This window comes from Vombatus ursinus, unplaced genomic scaffold, assembly GCF_900497805.2.
Source record: "Vombatus ursinus unplaced genomic scaffold, bare-nosed wombat genome assembly UNPS02014811.1, whole genome shotgun sequence".
In the NCBI taxonomy this organism is placed as follows: domain Eukaryota; kingdom Metazoa; phylum Chordata; class Mammalia; order Diprotodontia; family Vombatidae; genus Vombatus; species Vombatus ursinus.
This window is the reverse complement of record NW_020954589.1, coordinates 8,055,355-8,073,993: the sequence shown is the minus strand read 5'-3', so window position 1 is coordinate 8,073,993 and position 18,639 is coordinate 8,055,355. Positions and strand designations below refer to the sequence as shown.

The following is an 18,639-nucleotide window of genomic DNA, read 5'->3' as shown; positions in this document are numbered from 1 at the left end:
TCTACATGCCAAGCAAAGAATGCCCGTACAAGCTACTTTTAATAAACATGAAGCTGGTAAACTTTAGACATTTTCCTTTACTCTAGAAGGCAAATCAAGATGATTTTAAAAACAAAAACATGCTCCAGAAGAGAAGTGAGTTGCCAGAGAAGCTCCACCTATTCCTCTAAAGGGAGGGAATTGAAGGGAATAGTTTCCCAGACATTCATGGTCAGTCCCTCAGGCACTCAGCTCACCTGGTCATTATATGTGGGAGCTGAGTTTAGAAGTATGAAGATCTTTCCCCTCCAGGTTACCTTATGTTAGGAAGACTTGTGCAGGGGCAAATTGAGTATACCTTATTTTGTCAAAAATTTGGGTTTTTTTTTCTTTCAAATTTCACTATATCATTAGTCCAGAGTTTCTAGACATTTTTTGGAAATAGTTTTTCTCCTTTTTATCTTTTATTTTCATTTGTTTATATGTTAATTTTGTGTTTAGTCACTGAATCTTTCTTTTATTCCTAAATTTTATGAACACGTCAGCTTTCTATATTTTGTTTAATTTTGTTTCAATTTTTCTCATTTTTGATATTTTGGATACTAGTTTTGATTTTGTTTTATGTTTTATTAATTCTCACCTAAGTTTCTCTCTTTCTCTCTCTTACTCTCTTCTCTCCTCTTTTATTCTCCCCCCTCTCTGTTTCTTTCCTTCTGTCTCTGTGTCTCTCTGTTTCAGTCTTTTTGTCTCTGTTTCTCTCTCATAATTTGCTTAAATCATATAAATTGCTTATCATGCAAAGCACCTATTTCAATAATGCTCAGGGTTGCATCAAGCATATGTTTTGCTAATAGTAATGGTATGTGCAATAGTTTTGATTGAGTGGATATGCCATCTATTTATTTATTTTCTTATTAAAAAGTTCCTGTTGCTGTTATTTTATTAATAGTTTTAGTATTTACTTTACTAGGGGCCAGCTAGGTGGTAAAGTGAATAGAGCACTGGGCCTGGGGTCAGGAAGACTTGAGTTCAAATCTGGCTTTAGACACTTACTAGCTGTGTGACCCTAGACAAGTCACTTAACCCTGTTTACCTCAGTTTCCTCATTGCAAAAGGAGCTGGAGAAGGAAATGGCAAACCACTTCAGTATTTTTGCCAAGAAAACCTCAGATTAGGTCACAGAGTCAGACACAACTGAATAACAAAATTTGCTTTATTGTTTATCTATTTTAAGTATCACTTGCTTTGCTTTTTTTTTTCATCCAACAAGAAGCCACAACTTTATTGATAGAAACAGTAAAAATTTCAAATCAGGTTGCATTTAATCTTCTCTGAAACACTGAAAAAGTATTTTTCTCCAAATTGTCACATTATTAATTCTGTAATAGCATTTACAATATCATTACTGTTGTTCTTTAGTGCTCGGACAGCCTTTGCTCTGGATACATTTGCTTGGACGTGACCATTTCTCTGTCCTTAACTTCCACACCTATTTCATCAACCTCCTCTTCTTCACTTTCTTCTTGTACAGTTGGAGTTTGTGTGCTTTCCTGTATGTTTGAAACAGCTTCACCCTGTACTTTGAATTTTTCAGCGGCAGTTAGCTGTGCCTACTGAGAGAGATCCTCAATCTTGGCTTCCCCAAAGACGACGTACATATCTGAGGCTAGACTCTTGTAGACATCTGGCTTTGTGATTACAAAGAAGATATTCTTAGATTTCTGGATGGTGGCTCTAGTAACCCCTGTCACTTGTCAAAGTGCCAGTTTGGACTTAGCCTTTCGTGCTTTCTTTTCACTCTGACTCTGTTTTGCTTTACTGACTGGTTCCTCATTGATCTCAGCAGCTTCTGCCAGCTGGGCCTGTTGCGTGGTTGCCTGTGTAGAATCCTGTTCCTCAGGCTCTGGTACTGATTCATCACTGTCAGATTCTGTTCCAGACCCTGTCTCAGCCTGGGGCTGTGGCAACTCTTGCTCTGTGGCTGGGATGGTTTCCGTCTCTTCGCCCAGGTATTTTGTGAGAGGAACACAGATCCAAGATGGCTGCAGAAAGAGACCTGGAGTTGCTTTGCTTTTTCTATGGTATAGTTTTGCAAGTTTAGCAATTAATTCAGCATTACTGATTTGTTAAATATTGTCACCAGGGATAAATCTATTGAACAAATGGGGTATAACTTAGAATATATTGTGATATTTTTGATAGGGAAATTTAGATGATTTTTGTGATTTTGAAAATAGACTCACAGATTAAAAATAAATACATTAAAAATGAAGGTGAAAGCATTGAGGAATTGCAAGGTAATTCACGATAAGGTAAGGATTAGAAAAACTACTCACATGTCACAATATTTGTGATCATTCAAAATACCAAATCTACTGAGGGTAGGAAACAGCACCCAGGAATCACTCTCCAAAGTCCCTCCTGGGTAGGAGAAGTTAGTAGGTCTTAAAGGAGAGTAGGCCTTAATGAGTAAATGAGGCTTGACAGTACAGATTAACATCATCATCATCAACAACAACAACATTATGTTCCAGGCACTGTGCAAAGTGCTTTACAAATGTTATCTTATTTGATCCTTACAATAACTCTGGGAGGTAGTTGCTATTACTATCTCCATTTTATATTTGAGGCAAGTAGGACCAACAGAGATTGAGTGATGTGGGAGATTGTCTGATGTTGGCTACGTGCCACGTGGGGGTTATGGCAGGATGGGGCAGGGACAAGATATTAGGAAGTAACCGGAGCTCACGCTCCCGAGGCAGGGGGAGGTGCCATGTGGAGTTGTGATGAACTGGGGAAGGAACAGGATACAAGCAAGTAGCCGAAGCACGGGCTCCTGACGCAGGGGGCTGTGCCACGTGGGAGTGGGACGGCAGAGAACGAGCTCCCTTTGTCTAGTCCTCTCCCTAGGTGCAGCGCTAACCCCAGATGCCTCCTTCTGGCATCTGGGCCTAGCTTCCTTTGTCACATCCTCTGCCTTGGTGCAGTGCTAACCCCAGACATCCCCTTCCGGTATCTGATCCTACAATCAATGACTAGTAGGTGGGCTGAGGAGGAGGGGCTAGGAAGGTATATAAGGGGCGGTAGGGGACGGAGCTCGCTCTCTCTTGCTCTTGCTCCTGCTCTTGCTTTCCTGCTTGGCCTTGCTGTGATGGCCTCTGTATAAAGTTCGAGTTCTTGCACCTCCTGATCGGCTCGTCTCTGTGTTCATCCGGGTGGGCTCCGAGGACTGGTAAGTATGACCCTGGTAGCCTGCTGCTGTCAGAAGGAGAGTGCACGGCCCGACCGGCACAGAGTGACTTACCCAAGGTCACACTGATGTCACATTTGAATTCAGGTCTCCTGACTCCAGGCCCAGCCCTCTATCCCCTGAGCCACAAAGTTGACTATAGAGACTTTAAAAAGCCCCCCTTCCCCTAGTACTTTTACCAGGAAGAAAAAGCTTACCTATGGGCAAGACCAAAATGAAGTCCCCTGCACCAGAAAGGAAAACCTCATCTATGAAAAGAACCTAAACTAGATCCACTGTGGCAGAAAAAGTAGTCTCACCCATGGTGAGGGTCAAAGCTAGAAGTTCTACAGGAGAAAGAGAAATCTTTTCTGTGGCTAGAGATGATTCTGGATTGCAGAGGGATGTGGTAGATCCAAGTTAGGAATCTTCTTGGGAAAAGACTTGTTCTCCTGGGGAAGACTCAAGAGAGATCTGGACTTTATATACACCTGAAATATAAAAGGGTTGTCAGGCATTTGAGCTGTGAGTTTAGGATGGCTGAATTCATACATCTCTCTGGATTTATAAGACCCTCAAATATGAGGGTGAACCTTGAGGATGTTGACTTCAGCTATCCTAGATAGTGGATCTCAAGTGACCATTTTATTTTTTAAATTAGTTTATTTTGATTTATCAACAATCACTTCCATAAGCTTTTGAGTTTTAAATTTTTCTCCCCCTTCCTCTGTACCTCCCTCTCCAACATGGCATGCAATCTGATATCAGCTATACATATTTTCCTATTAAACATATTTTCACATTAGTGATGTTGTAAGGAAGAATTAGAACTAGTAGGAGGAACCACCAGAAAGTGGAAACAAAACACAACAGAAGAAAAAATAGCAAATAGTATGCTTTGATCTGCATTCAAACTCCACAGTTCTTTCTTTGGATGTGGATAGCATTTTCCACCAGGAGGCCTTTGGAGATGTCTTAGATTCTTGTATTGCTGAGAAGGGTTAAGCCTATCAATATTAGTCATTGCACAATGTGGCTGTTACTGTGTACAACATTCTCACTGTAGAATGCCTGGTTCCCTGGTGGTTTTCCAAGCTGGTTTCCACTGGTTCCCCTGCCCTCAGTGAGGCACTCGGGGGTCCAGGTATTGGTGTTTGCCTGTTCTACCACCTGGGCTTCAGGATCTCTTCCTGGTATGCTGAGGTGGGGTTTTCTGCTAGCTTGCTGGGATACCTCCTGTTCTGTACTACTCCCCTTCCCCCAGGATAAGAGGGGCCTTTCCCATTAATCCATAAAGCTACCTGGGCTACTGGACTGCTGCACCCCATCTTTCTTCTGGTTTAGCTGTTCCAGAGTTTTTCCTGGGGTGATGTTTTCTGGGCTTCCAGAGGTTAATAAGGGAGGGTAAGAGCAACTCATCTCTTATTCCACCATCTTGGCTTCCAGAAGCGGGAGTCACTCTCAAGTGACCTTTTTTAACACTACATTTGGAATGAAATGGCAAGAACTTGTCAGACTTTACTAGTGGCTATTCATTTAACAAGCTATACACAAGCATACCCAACCATGCGGGAAGAGAAGATTTTTGTTGCTCAGTTGTTTTCCATTGTGTGTGACTCCTCTTGACTCCATTTGGAGTTTTCTTGGCAGAGATACTAGAGCAGTTTGCCATTTCCTTCTCAAACCCATTTTATAGATAAAGAAACTGAGGCAATCACAGTTAAGTGACTTGCCCAGGGTCACACAGCTAGTAAGTGTCTGAGACCAGATTAGAACTCAGGAAGATAAGTCTTCTTGACTCCAGGCCCAAGGCTCTATCCACTGCAGCACTCAGCTGCCCCTGCAAAAGAAGACATGGGCTGCGTAATCTGGGACGCTACCATATAACTAGAAACTCAAACATGTAGCAAAGTCTTGAAATGGTAGGCAGCAAACAAATCACAAACTGATGTGATAAATAGTATCTAAGGAGTATAAACAGTAATAAAGCCTGGAACAGAAGCAGAGTCAGGAAGCCAAGAAAGCGTGCAGATACAAGTACTAAGCAGGGAGCCAAGAAAGAGGCAACTGGCTTTGCCCATACTGGAGTGTACATAGCTCCTACATAGAATCACAGGATCTCAGAGTGGGAAAGGACCTAGTCTAGACCATACAGGAGGGAAAACAGCAACAACAGCCTACGTCATGCCACTGGACCCAGATGGTCCCTAACTGTGTACAGGTGCATGGGTGAATGTCCACATACAAGAGTCTGTTCAAAGGAGTGCTATTTCGATAATCCTGTGGTGCTTGGTAAAGTGAATAAGGAAAATAATCAAAGCATCAGAGTTGCTTAATACCTGGAATGTGTCACATAGCCTTTTGTCACCACTGTCCTAGCCCTCATCGTGAGCTCTCTCCCTGCAGAGGATTTCATGCTCCAGATCCAGAGTTTGTGTTACTTCATCAATGGGACAGATCAGTTATGCCATGTGACCAGATTCCTCTATAACCAGGAGGAGATTCTCCACTTTGACAGTGATGTGGGGGATTTTAGTGGTGAGGAAGCTGGGTCAGTCAATCACCAAAGAACTGGAATAATCAAAATAATCTCCTGGAGCAGTACTCAGGCTACATAGACCCAGTGCAGACACAACTACAAGTTGATTGACACCTTTACGGTTCAGCAAAGAGAGAAGCAGGGACCTCTCTTGATATCACATTGACTCAAAGGCCAGTGTTCTGTCACTACACCATATTGCCTCTGCACATATGATAAAAATCTATCCATAGAACCTAAGATGCTCTTCTCATATGTGTAACCCCAGAAAGCTGGTCTATTTTTGAGGCACTCTTTGCATCCAAATGCATAAGAAAACATACCTCATCAACACCCACCAGTATGTCTATGTTTACTTGCCCTCCAGAGAACACATTAGTTCAAACAAGAAACATTTAGTCAAATAGCATAACAATAAAATATCAAGAAAAAGTTATGTGCTCTCTGCACCAAGAAAATATGAGGTAAATACTCCTACAAATTTTCTCTGTGTTTTATGACTGGAGCTATAAAAATCATCTCTATTCCCAATAATCTCTCTAAGTGGCATGCAAATGAAATTGAACAATAATTAAATTTATGTGAGAAGGCAAGATCATCAGCATGCCTCTAGAAGAGAGAATGAGGTTGAAGACTTCACCTTCATTTAGATACAATTCATGCTCAAGTCAAGACATTACCTGTAATAAAATTGGTCCTCTTCAAAAACAAAGGACAAAGAACAACAATCTAACGTACGAATGTAATCGTGACCTGGGGAGGTAGTTGAGAAGGGCATGTTACACTACAATCCTGTAAATACCAATAAAGAAAAGAGAACAAAGTCTTTTGATATCAGAGGAACCACCTGTTACAAGTGGAAAGAATACTTTATAGAACCAGGAGACCTGAGTCATAGACCCAGTTCTGCTGCTTAGTAGCATTGGGACCCTGGACAAGTCAAAGGATGAGAGAATCATAGATTTAGAGTTGGAAGCAATTTTGGGAGTCATCTAGTCTGACCCCCTCATTTTACAGAAAAGGAAACTGAGATCCAGATAAGTAAAATTATTGCTCAAGATCATATAGGTAGCAAGAAGCAGACATAGGACTTGAACCCAGGTCTCCTAATTCCAAATCCAGTGCTTTCCCTCCCCACTATGAAATAAATTGTTCTCCCTGCCCCATCAGAATATAAGCTCCTTAAACTGGAAATGAGTGTGGCAGAAACTAGGCATAGACCAAAATCTCACAACCTATACCAAAATAAAGTCAAAATGTGTTCATGATTTAGATATAAAGGCTGATACTGTAAACAAACTGGAGAGCAAGGAATAGTTTACCTCTCAGATTTACGGAGAACAGAAGAATTCATGACCAAACGGGAGATAGAGAACATTACAAAATGCAAAATGGATAACTTTGATTACATTAAATTGAAGAGTTTTTGCACAAACAAAGCCAATGCAACTAAGATTAGAAGGAAAGTAGAAAATAGGGAAAGAAATTTTACAACCAGTGTCTCTGATAAGGGCCTCATTTCTAAATTATGTAGAGAATTAAGTCAAATTTATAAGAATACAAGTCATTCTCCAATTGATAAATGGTCAAAGGATATGAACAGGGAGTTCTCAGATGAAGAAATTAAAGCCATCTATAGTCAAATGAAAAAAAAATGCTCTAAATCACTATTGATTAGAGAAATGCAAATCAAAACTACTCTGAGGTACCACATCATACCTATCAGATTGGCCAACATGACAAAACAGGAAGATGATAAATGTTGGAGAAGATGTGGGAAAACTGGAACACTAATGCATTGTTGGTGGAGCTGTGAAACAATCCAACCATTTTGGAGAGTAATTTGGAACTATGCCCAAATGCTCTAAAAATGTACATGCCCTTTTAGCCAGCACAAGCACTTCTAGGGCTGTATCCCAAAGAGATCATACAAATGGGAAAAGGACCCACATGTACAAAAATATTTATGGCAGTTCTTCTGTGGTGGCAAAGAATTGGAAATTGAGAGGATGCCCATCAATTGGGGAATGGCTGAACAAGTTGTGGTATATGAATGTAATGGAATACTATTGTGTTATAAGAAATGATAAACAAGCAGACTTCAGAAAAACCCGGAAAGACTTGTATGGTCTGATGTTAAGTAAAGTGAGCAGAACCAGGAGAACATTATATACAGTAACAGCCACATTGTGAAATGACTAATATTGATAGACTTAACCCTTATCAGCAATGCAAGGATTAAAGACATCTCCAAAGACCTCATGATGGAAATGCTATCCACATCCAGAGAAAGAACTATGGAGTTTGAATGCAGATCAAAACATTCTATTTGCTATTTTTTTCTTCAGTTGTGTTTTGTTTCCTCTTTCTGGTGGTTCCTTCTATTAATTCTAATTCTTCCTTACCACATCACTAATGTAAAAATATGTTTAATAGGAATGTATATGTATAGCCTATATCAGATTGCATGCTGTCTTGGGGGGGAGGTGGGGAGGGAAGGGGAGAAAAATTTAAAACTCAAAAGCTTATGGAAGTGATTGTTGATAAATCAAAATAAATTAATTTAAAAAAAGAAAAAAAGAATATAAGCTCCTTAGGGGCAGAAATTCTTTTATTTTTTTATCTGTGAGCTCATCATGTAACACAGTATCTGCTTAATACTAGGTGTTCAATGAATACATGTTGTTTGACTGGTATGTGAAACTCCTGGGAAAGTGGAAGGATAACTCTTAGCATAGTAAAGAGACATCTTTTGAATACAAATATAATAGAAAAATTATAAGTTGTAATGGAAATTTAAAAGAAAAGAGTTAGAAGGGAAAAGCCCTTACTGTGGCCAAAGGAAAGTTATGATTTTCTCCCAACTTTTCAGTTCCATGATCTTGACAGATCTTTGAGGGTTTTCTGAATTAACTTAGCTTATCACAGATGACAAAGAAGAGGAATTTGTTTCATTTTCTATTTTATCATTAAAGTTCCTTTCTTCATAACCATGTATTGGACTGCCTCCTTGAACCCCGTGGTGTTATGGAACACAGTTTGAAGAAAATTACTCCCCCATTGTGAAGGTCACAGCCAAAATTATGGGATGCAACTGTGATAGAAAGAGGAATATTACCATGATAGCCAGGAGGAATACAAATGAAGCCTGGCTTCAGGGCATTCACTAAAGGCTTTAAGCCAGGGTTGCCTGATGTTCTTTATTTCACTAAATATTTATGAGAAGAAAAAAATACCTAACTGGGAACTATAAGAAAGAAAAGACTTGTTTCACTATCCTATATTTATTGTTCTTCTGTGTTCATTTCTTCCTCAAGTTAGGCCCAAAGTGTCCATCTCTCCTAGAAAATCACAGCCCTTGCAACATCACAACCTGCTTACCTGCTCAGTGACAGGTTTCTATCCTGGCAAGATTAAAGTCAGGTGGTTCTGGAATGGGAAAGAGGAAACATATGGGCTTATGTCCTCAGAACTCATACAGAAAGGCAACTGGACATGCCAGATTCTGGTCATGCTGGAAATAATCCTCCAGCAGAGAGATGTCTACACCTGTCAAGTGAAACTTGCAAGCCTTCTGAGTCCCATCATAGTGGAGTGGAGTGAGAGGCATCCTCTTGTCATGCCTTCACCTCTCCTTCCCCCAATCACAGCATCTGGGAATGCCTCAGTGTGTCCAGTATCTCCTTTCCTCCTTTCCTAAGGCCATATACCCCTTCTCCCTTCATGACATTATTGAACTGAGTGAGAACCACAGAGAACTGAAGTTCTTGAGATATTCCTATCCTAGAGTAAGGAAGATCTGGGAAGTCCAATCTCCAAGTACTCTTTATGAGGACCTAGGAACCTTCTTGGCTGGCCTCTAAACTAGGGCTAGATTGCTATCTGAGCCTGTTCATTTGACCTTTAGGAGTAATCCTTATGGGTTTTCAAAATGGATCTATGAAGGTATAGACAGAAGTGAGCCAGAAGAACATTCATCTCTTGAGCTGGGGTTCTGAGGAGTCATTTCCATGTTAACCTCTACCTCAGAGATTCAGTTCCTTCTTAGTCTCTCATCTTTCACATTTCAGTATGTTTGGGTTGAGTATAGAAGTCAGGGAGGGGCATTGTGGGAAGGGAAAATATTAATTCTTTGCACGTGTTTTCCCAGGGGCTCAGTCAGAATCTGCCCAGAGGAAGAGGCTTTGTGGATTTGGGGGCTTCACCCTGGGACTGTTCTTCCTTGGGTTAGGGCTCATTGCCCATCTCAGGAGTCAAAAAAGTAATTATCCTCTGAGGAGGTGGTTGAGGTTCCCCAAGACCTTTATTCATTCAGGAGATGTATTTGGGCACTGAGCCTTAACTCTGACCTCACTGTGAGAACATAACTGGGACAGTCAAACCTCAGGACACAGGGGAAATTGGTATTTTTTTCAATCTCAATATAGAGACAGTCCTAGAGGTAAAGGTGAGACCTTTTGCTGGAACTCTAGGCCAGATATGGATATATAACCTCCCTGTCCTCCAGCTGATACCTTTCCTTAGTAAGAACCTCAATTTTTATTTGCTTCTCTTCCCTTTCTGAGGCAGCTGCTAACTCAGTGGATAAAGCACTGGGCCTAGAGTCAGGAAGACCTGAGTTCAAATCCAACCTCAGATACTTCCTAGGTGCATGACGCTGGGCAAGTCACTTACTCTTCCATTGCCTGATAAAAGGACCCACTGGATCCATTGGAGAAGGAAATGGCCAACTACTCCAGTATCTTTGCCAAGAAAACCTCATGAACATCTATGGTCCATGGGGTCATGAAGAGTTAAACACAACTAATTGATTGAACAGCAACTTCTCTTTCTGGCATATAGTTATTGACTTCAATGGTCATTTTATTGAGGAGAGCCAAGACTGAATGGTATCCAGGGATAGGGGAGGTGATCCAACTTTCCAAGGTAGCAACTCTTCTTTCTTTCCTATAAAGGCAAAGAACGCAACTGAGGCTACATATTTCTTTCTCTTTCTTGCTTTCTCTCTTTCCCAGGTCATCCTGGGACCTACTTGTCAGGTATTATTTCTGGTTGCATTGGAAAAGGAAACATGATTTTTCTAGCCCTGAGTCTAAGGAGTGTTCAATCAGATAGAGAAAGCAGTTGGGAAAGTTCTATGGGATATTTTTACTAGGATTTCTTAGATCAGATAGTTCTGCTGTCAGTATTATGTCCCAATATTTTCTCTCTTGAAGTAAGCAATGCCTTGGCCTTCTGGACACTCAGGATACTTTGCCTCCTTGCTACAGGAAGACCCAGGAGTTGTTCTACAGGAAGTCAGTCCTCCAGTCCAAAATCCTAGTGCTGTCTGCAGCCTATTTTTGTGGGTCCTGATGCCATAGCCATTTCTTTAACTGTATGCCCTTTCCTAGATGACAAGCTCTTTATAGGATGAGAGATTATGGGCCGTGTTGGGTCAGGAGAAGGATTTTTTTTTTTAATTGTTGTATTTCTAGCATGGGGAGACTTAAGGAGAGTAAAAAGAGGAATATTAAACATAAATGAACACAGGAATCATTATGAGTCTTGGATATGATCTAAATGAAATATCATGTTGGTGAACAGAGGGAGCTGAAATGTGCTCCAGAACATTCTTCATTTCAATCCTAGCTTCTCCATCATTTACATTCTTCCATTGTGATACCCATCCTCCCACCCTACCCCACCCCCTGCTCATTCCTCCTTTGTTCCACTCTCATACAAGACATTATTCTACTTAGTATTTGCCACTTATACTCTTGTCTTTTTTCTCCATTCCTCAATATCTCCTGCAGTTTCACCTGTCAGTCTTCTTGACTGGTGTCCATGAAGGGAGAGAGGGGTTATTTCAAAGATGTTTGATGACTGAGTTAAGAAGAGAACCTTTTCCTTTTATCTTCCCTTTCTTCTTATGTACTGGCTCCTTCCCTGCTACTTACAAACATACCTCATCTCTCCACTGTTCCTTTAAATAATCTGAAATGTTACCTGTCCTTGGAGTCCCTATCTCTCTCTTCCCTTTGTAGCCAAACTTCTTAAATATACATTTTTCATTGTCTTCACTTCCTCTCTTTTTACCTTACTGCTATACTGAAGCTGGCCTTTCCAAAGGTACACAAATTTCCTTTTTACTAAAGATAATGACTTTCCCCCTAGTATTTATCTTTCTTTATTACTCTGTAGCATTTGATACCACTGACCATCTCCTTTTGAATATTCCCTTTACCCTGAGTTTTCCTGGTTCTCCACCCAGATCTCTGCTTCTTCTCAAGTTCCTTTTCTGAATCATCATCCTTGTCCTATCCCCTAACCACAGGTGCTTTCCTAGTTTTCATTCCAGGTCCTATTTTAATCTCTTTGTATACTCTTTCTTGGTGATCTTACATAATTGCATATGTTCAATTATAACTTCTAAGTAAATGGTTCCTCAATATGCATGTATGTGTATACCTGTCTGTCTATCTATCTATCTCTATACTCTTCCACAGTCTTTCTCCTAAGCTCTAGTTCTTTATCACCAAGTGGCTACCAACCTCTCAATCTCTTCTGGATGTTCAACCAAATGATCAAACACAACCACAATATGTCTAAACCAGAATTCATTATCTTCCCCTCCCTTCCAAATTTCTCTATTACTGGGGTGGGTGAGGAGGAGGAGGATACCATCACTTTTCTAGTCAATCAGGTTCACAGTCTCAGAATCATCCTCAACTCTTCACTAATATTCACATTCAGTCAGTTGACCAGTCTTATAAATGTTACCTCTATTATATCTCTTGTATCCATCCCACTCCTTTCAATCACTCAGTTAATAAAGATTTATTAAGTGCCTCCTATGTGTCAGGCACTGTGCTAGGTGCTAGGAATGCAAGGAAAGGCAAAAGATAGTCCCTGTCCTCAAGGAGCCCACAATCTAATGGTGGAGATAATATGCAACCAACTACATACTGAATACATACAGACATACAAGGAGAGAGAGAGAGAAGACAGATATATATATATATATATATATACATATAAACATATATAGCATGTGTATATATATATATACACATATAGGATTAATTAAAAATAATCAATAGAGAAAAGACACTAGAATTGAGGATCTGGAAAGTTTCTCATAAAAGTTAGAATTTAAGCTGGGACTTGCAGGAAGTTAAGGAATCCAGGAGATAGAGATGAGGAGGGAAAACACCCAAGCACGTGAGACAGCCAGTGAAACTGTCCAGTGTCGAGAGTTAGTGTCTCGTCCAAGGAACAGCAAGGAGTACATTGTCACTGAATCAAAAAGAACACGGTGGCAGTGAAGGAGGTGTAAGGTTAAGAAGTCCAGAAAAATAGCTTAGGTCACGATTGTCTTTGAACACCAAACAGAATATTGCATATTTGATCCTGGGGGTAATAGGAAGTCACTGGAGTTTACTGAGGAGGAGATGGTAGTGACAGTGAAATGACTAGACTTGTACTTTAAGAAAATTACATTGGCAGCTGAGTTAAGGATGGACTGGAATGGAGAGAGACTTGTCACAGGCAGACCAACCAGCACGTTATTGCAGTAGTCCAGGCACAAGGTGATGAGGGTCTGCAATAGAGTGGTGACAGTGTCAGAAGAGAGAAGGGGGCATATTTAAGAGATGTTGCAAAGGTGAAATAGACAGGCCTTGGCAACAAATTGGACATGGGGAGTAAGAGATAGTGAGGAGTTGAAGATGACACCTAGGTTACAAAGGTGGGACACTGGGAGGATGATGGTGCCTTCAACATTAAAAGGAATTTTGGAAAGGGGGAAGTTTTGGAGGGAAATATGAGTTCAGTTTGTATATGTTGATTTTAAGATGTCTGTAGGACATCCAGTTTGAAATATCTAATAGGCAATTGGATTTTCTCCATTTTATCAATATTTTATTCTCTTCTTCTTTTAAGTCTGCAGGCTCCTAACTGTACTTTCTACTGTAGCACCTACCTAGCAGGGTTGTTGTGAGGATTAAATGGAATTATGAGATCAGGGGGCTCTTTGCAAAACTTTAACCCTCATATAAATATAAGATATTAATTTGTTGAGCTGTTTCAGACTCTCCGTGACCCCACGTGGAGTTTTCTTGGCAATGATATTGGAGTGTTTTGACATCTCCTTCTCCAGCTCATTTTATAGATGAATAACAGGGTTAAGTGACTTGCTTAGGGTCACACAGCAAGTAAGTGGCTGAGGCTGAATTTGAACTCAGGTCCTCCTGAATCTAGGCCTGCTACTGCACCACCTCATTGTCCCAATATGTTTTCCTTATTAGCTTAGCTACTATTACTTTGATGCTCTCCTCCCCTTCTTCAATCCATTTGTCCATGTTATCCCAGGATCTTTCAGTTAACTTAAATTGTTCATTTATCTTTCATTTAGTTATGTATTTCTTTCTCTCTTTTGTCCTTGCTCTTGTTCCCACAGTTTAGCAAGAAGTTCAGAATTTTCCCTCTTTCTCCTGTCCGTCCTCTTTTTAATCATTTTCTTTCACTGTGCTCTATTTAAAATTTTCCTTTTCTTTGACTTCATAACCATTTATATTTCCCACCAAGATATTCCAAATGTCATTTTATGATGCAAAGACTATACCATAAGTTGGCTTCTCTATAGGCAGTCTCCTTTCCTAAGGCACTACCATTACATTTCTGGCTCTGTATGCCCTCATTACCACAATTCTACATGTTAGTGGCCACTAGAAACTCACACTTCCCCTCTTTTGGGGTGAATACTATCCACGGAGTCATAGCATTCACAAAGAGTTCCAACACACTAAATCCACTATAAGATTACCAGCTCCAACTGCAGACCTATACTTCCTCCTCCATGGGAATGTTCTTTAGTGGCACACTTTCATCCACCCTTTCCAGTTTCTTTAACTTGCATTTCTGACTTTAAAATCCCCCTAAATTTTTAGCACCTTACATTCTTTTTGACCTTTTACTGGTCTTTTTTTGTTCTTTATTTTCATTTTTTTAATGAAAAACATTTATTTTCACTCCTTCCTTCCCCATCGGCAAAAAAAAAAAACAAAAAGCAAACCCTTTCTACTTTGTTCTTTTAAACCTCAAACATCAATATTTGTCTCTTTAAAGACAAATAGTCACATATAGACATAAGATAATTTGTTTCATTATTTAGTATCTTCTTGATTATTGTGCGTATTTATCATTAGGATGCTTTTGTTGTTTGGGAGGATATTGACAAGTGAAAAAATTCCACTCATCTCCATTCTTGTTTTTGTTCTTGTAAAAGTGCCTCAAATGCCTCTCTGTTGGACATCACTCTTTTTAAACTGGTAATAAAGCTCAGGTTTGCATGATGTGTGCTCTTGGGGTGCACCTTGAACTTTTCTGCTTTTTAAAATACACTCTCTTCTTTGATTTCTCCTGAATATGTAATAATACTGGAATATTCAAATTGCCTTTCTTTCAATTTGAAGGTCTTTGAATAGGCTGCTAAGGTCTTTAATTAAATGAAATTTTTATTGCAACATGGTAAGAAACAGATGCATTTAATATATCTACTGTTCTGCATTTGTTTTTGAAGTTTTTAATGTGCTAATATGGTGATGTCAAATTCAAGTAGATATGAATCTCTGTGGGTCACATATTGACTTAGAAAATTAACATAAATTAACATTATCTATGCTGTATTATATTTTTATTTATTTTGTCAAAAATTTCCCAGTTACATTTTGATCTAGCTCTGGAAAGTTTCAGGAGTTATGTGGCCTTTTTGCAATCTGCAGGTAGTGATTTTGATATTTCTGTCTTATTAATTGCATTGTCAATTTTTGTGAAAGTTAAAAAATAGGTATAATCTCTTCTATTCCCATTTGATATTCCCTGAGGCCTATCATATTTAATTTTTCTAAAATTATATTAATCCCCTTTACTTCTTGTTTATTTTATGACTAGACTTATCTTGGTCTAAGAAGGGTAAATTGAGGGGTTCCACTAGTTTTACTGTCTATTTCTTTCTGTTATATCATTTGGTACACATATATTCAGTAGTAATATTAATTCATTGTCTTTAGTATTTTTTTTTTAGGAAAATGTAGTTTCCTTATTTCACTTTTAAAATTAGAACTATTTTTGCTTTTGCTTTGTCTGAGATTATGATTGCTGTCCTTGCCTTTTAAAAAAATTTCACCTGATGCATAGTAGATCCTGTTCCAGCTTCTTATTTTAACTCTATATGTATCTTCCTGTTCCAAATATATTTCTTCCAAACAATATATTTTTGGATTCTGGTTTCTAATCCATTTTGCTATCCTCTTCCATTTTATAGATGAATTCATTCTATTCATATTCACAGTTATAATTGATAACTGTGAATTTTAATCCATCTTGTTTTCTTATACTTACCCTCTTTTTCACATTGGCCCCTCTTTAAACTACTGACTCACTTAATCTACATTTCCTCTTATTCCCTCCCCTTTTTTCTTAACACCTTTTTCTTCAACTTCTTTGTTAGGTAAGATGAATTTTTTGTACCTCACTGTCTGTATACAAATTCTTCCCTTCTTGAACCAGTTCAGATAAGAGTGAGGTTCAAGTGTGGCTTGCTTGCTCCTTCTACTACCTCCTCTGTATAATCATTGTATACTGTATACTCTTTCTTGTGTGCCCTATTTATGTGCGATAATTTTCTCCATTCTCCCTCTCTGTTCTCCTCTCTTCCAGACATTCCTCTTCCCCACCCTCCTCTTCTTCTTTGGATATCTTTCATACACAATAAAATCATTCCCAAGCTACCTTCTGTCTAATTAGACTCACTCTAAAACCCCTAGTGATGATAAATTTCTGAATGGTTACATGTATCATCCCCTCATATAAGAATATAAACCTCTTAACCATGTTTAGTCTCTTCTTACTTCTCTCTCATGTTTACCTTTTTATGCTTCTTATAAATCCTGTGTTTGAAGGTGAACTTTTTTATTCACCTCTGGTCTTTTCACCAGGAATGCTTGAAACTCCTCTATGTCATTAAATGTTCACTTTCCCCCCGTAAGATTATACTCAGTTTTGTTACATTATTCTTGGTTGCAATCTTGGCTCCTTTGCTTCCTGGAATTTTATATTCCAAGCCCTCTGTTTCTTTAAAGTAGTAATTGCTAAATCTTGTGTGATCTTCTCTGTGGTTCCATGGTACTTGAATGATTTCTTTCTGGCTGCTTGCAGGATTTTTCTCTTTGATCTAGCTCTGGATTTTGGCTATGATATTCCTGGGAGTTTTCACTTTGGAATTTCTTCCAGGTGGTGACCAGTAGATTGTTTTCATTTCTACTTTGCCCTCCAGTTCTAAGATATCTGGTCAGATTTCTTTATAATTCCTTGAAGTATGATGTCTAAGTTCTTCTTTGTTTGTTTTTGGCTTTCAGGTAGTCTAATTTTTCTTAAATTATCTTTCCTCCATCTATTTTTCCAGTCTATTGTATATCCTATAAGATATTGCACATTGTCTTCTGTTTTTTCAGTCTTTTGACTTTGTTTTATTATTTCATGATTTCTCATGCAGCCATTAACTTCCATGCAGCCAGTTATAATTTTTAAGGAGTTATTTTCTTCAGAAATGTTTTCTATCTCTTATACCAAGCTGTTACTTCTCTTTTCATAACTTTTTTGCATACTTCTCATTTATTTTTCATTCAAAATCATTTTTGCTTTATTTTTATTTCTTTCTTTTTCTTTGGCTAGGCAATGGGGTTAAGTGACTTGCCCAGGGTCACACAGCTAGTAAGTGTCAAGTGTCTGAGGCCAAATTTGAACTCAGATCCTCCTGACTCCAAGGCTGGAGCTCTATCCATTGTGCCACTTAGCTGCTCCATTTTCATTTCTTTTTTTAACTCTTCTAGGAATTCTTGTAGGCCTTGTGTCCAATTTGCATCTTTTTATCTTTATTATCTTTGCTAAATTGTTGTGTCAGGTTAACCCCCAGGATTACTTTGGTTTATATTTCTCTGATTATTACTGATTTGGAGCATTCTTTCATATGGTCATTAATAGTTCACAATTCTTCATTTGAATATTGTTCATATCCTTTAACCACCTCTTTATTGGAAAGGTTTTTGGCTTTACATATTTCTCGGAGTCATCTATATATCTTGTATATCAAATATTAATCAGAGACATTTGGTAGACTTTTTCCCAGTCAGTGGTTTCCTTTCTTATCCTAGTTGTATCAATTTTGTTTGTTCAAAAAGCCTTTCAATTTTGTGTAATCAAAATTATCTATTTTAGCTAGTGTAATTTATTCTATTCCTTAGTTGTTTGATAATTCATCTACCTATAGATCCTAAATGTTATTTTAAGATCGATATGGTCTATGCATGGAGTTGATGGGGAGAGAGGGACAATGAAGGAATAAGGAATGGAGGGAGGGAAGAAGGGAGAGAGAGGGAGAAGAAGATCTACCTTGACTTTGGCCCATAGAAAGTGAGATGGGATGAGGGATTAGAAAGACAATTCTGAATACAAGATGGGATTGTTGATGGTGGCAGTGGTGGTACACAAGTAGTTTGCTTGTTATAAGCTCAATGTACATAAATTCAGACTTAACATAAAAATAAAATCCTGATAATTTACAATCAGTTCCACATCAACTTACATTATTTCCAGATCTAATCATCTAAGTATTAGACTAAATATGACTGACTCTAATACTCCTAAGTATTATTTCCTGTGTTATGTTTGATATAGCCCTTCATGTGTATACTTCTTTTTTTTTTGTTATTTTTTTGTGTGTTATACTTCTTCTTGCAGTCTGAATCTATGTCTCTTGGATTTCAATGTCTCTGTCAACCACCATTTCCTTGCTTCAAGAAAATAAATAAATTTTTAAAATCAAAGGATTTTTCTAAAAATCAGCACCTTA

General features: G+C 38.7%; 2 pseudogenes; one reads left to right on the top strand and one right to left on the bottom strand.

Annotated features, from left to right (window-relative positions):
* Positions 1–1,344: 1,344 nt before the first annotated feature.
* On the bottom strand, positions 1,345–5,394 carry LOC114053576 (annotated as a pseudogene).
* Positions 5,393–10,082, top strand: LOC114053575 (annotated as a pseudogene).
* The last annotated feature ends 8,557 nt before the right edge of the window (positions 10,083–18,639 follow it).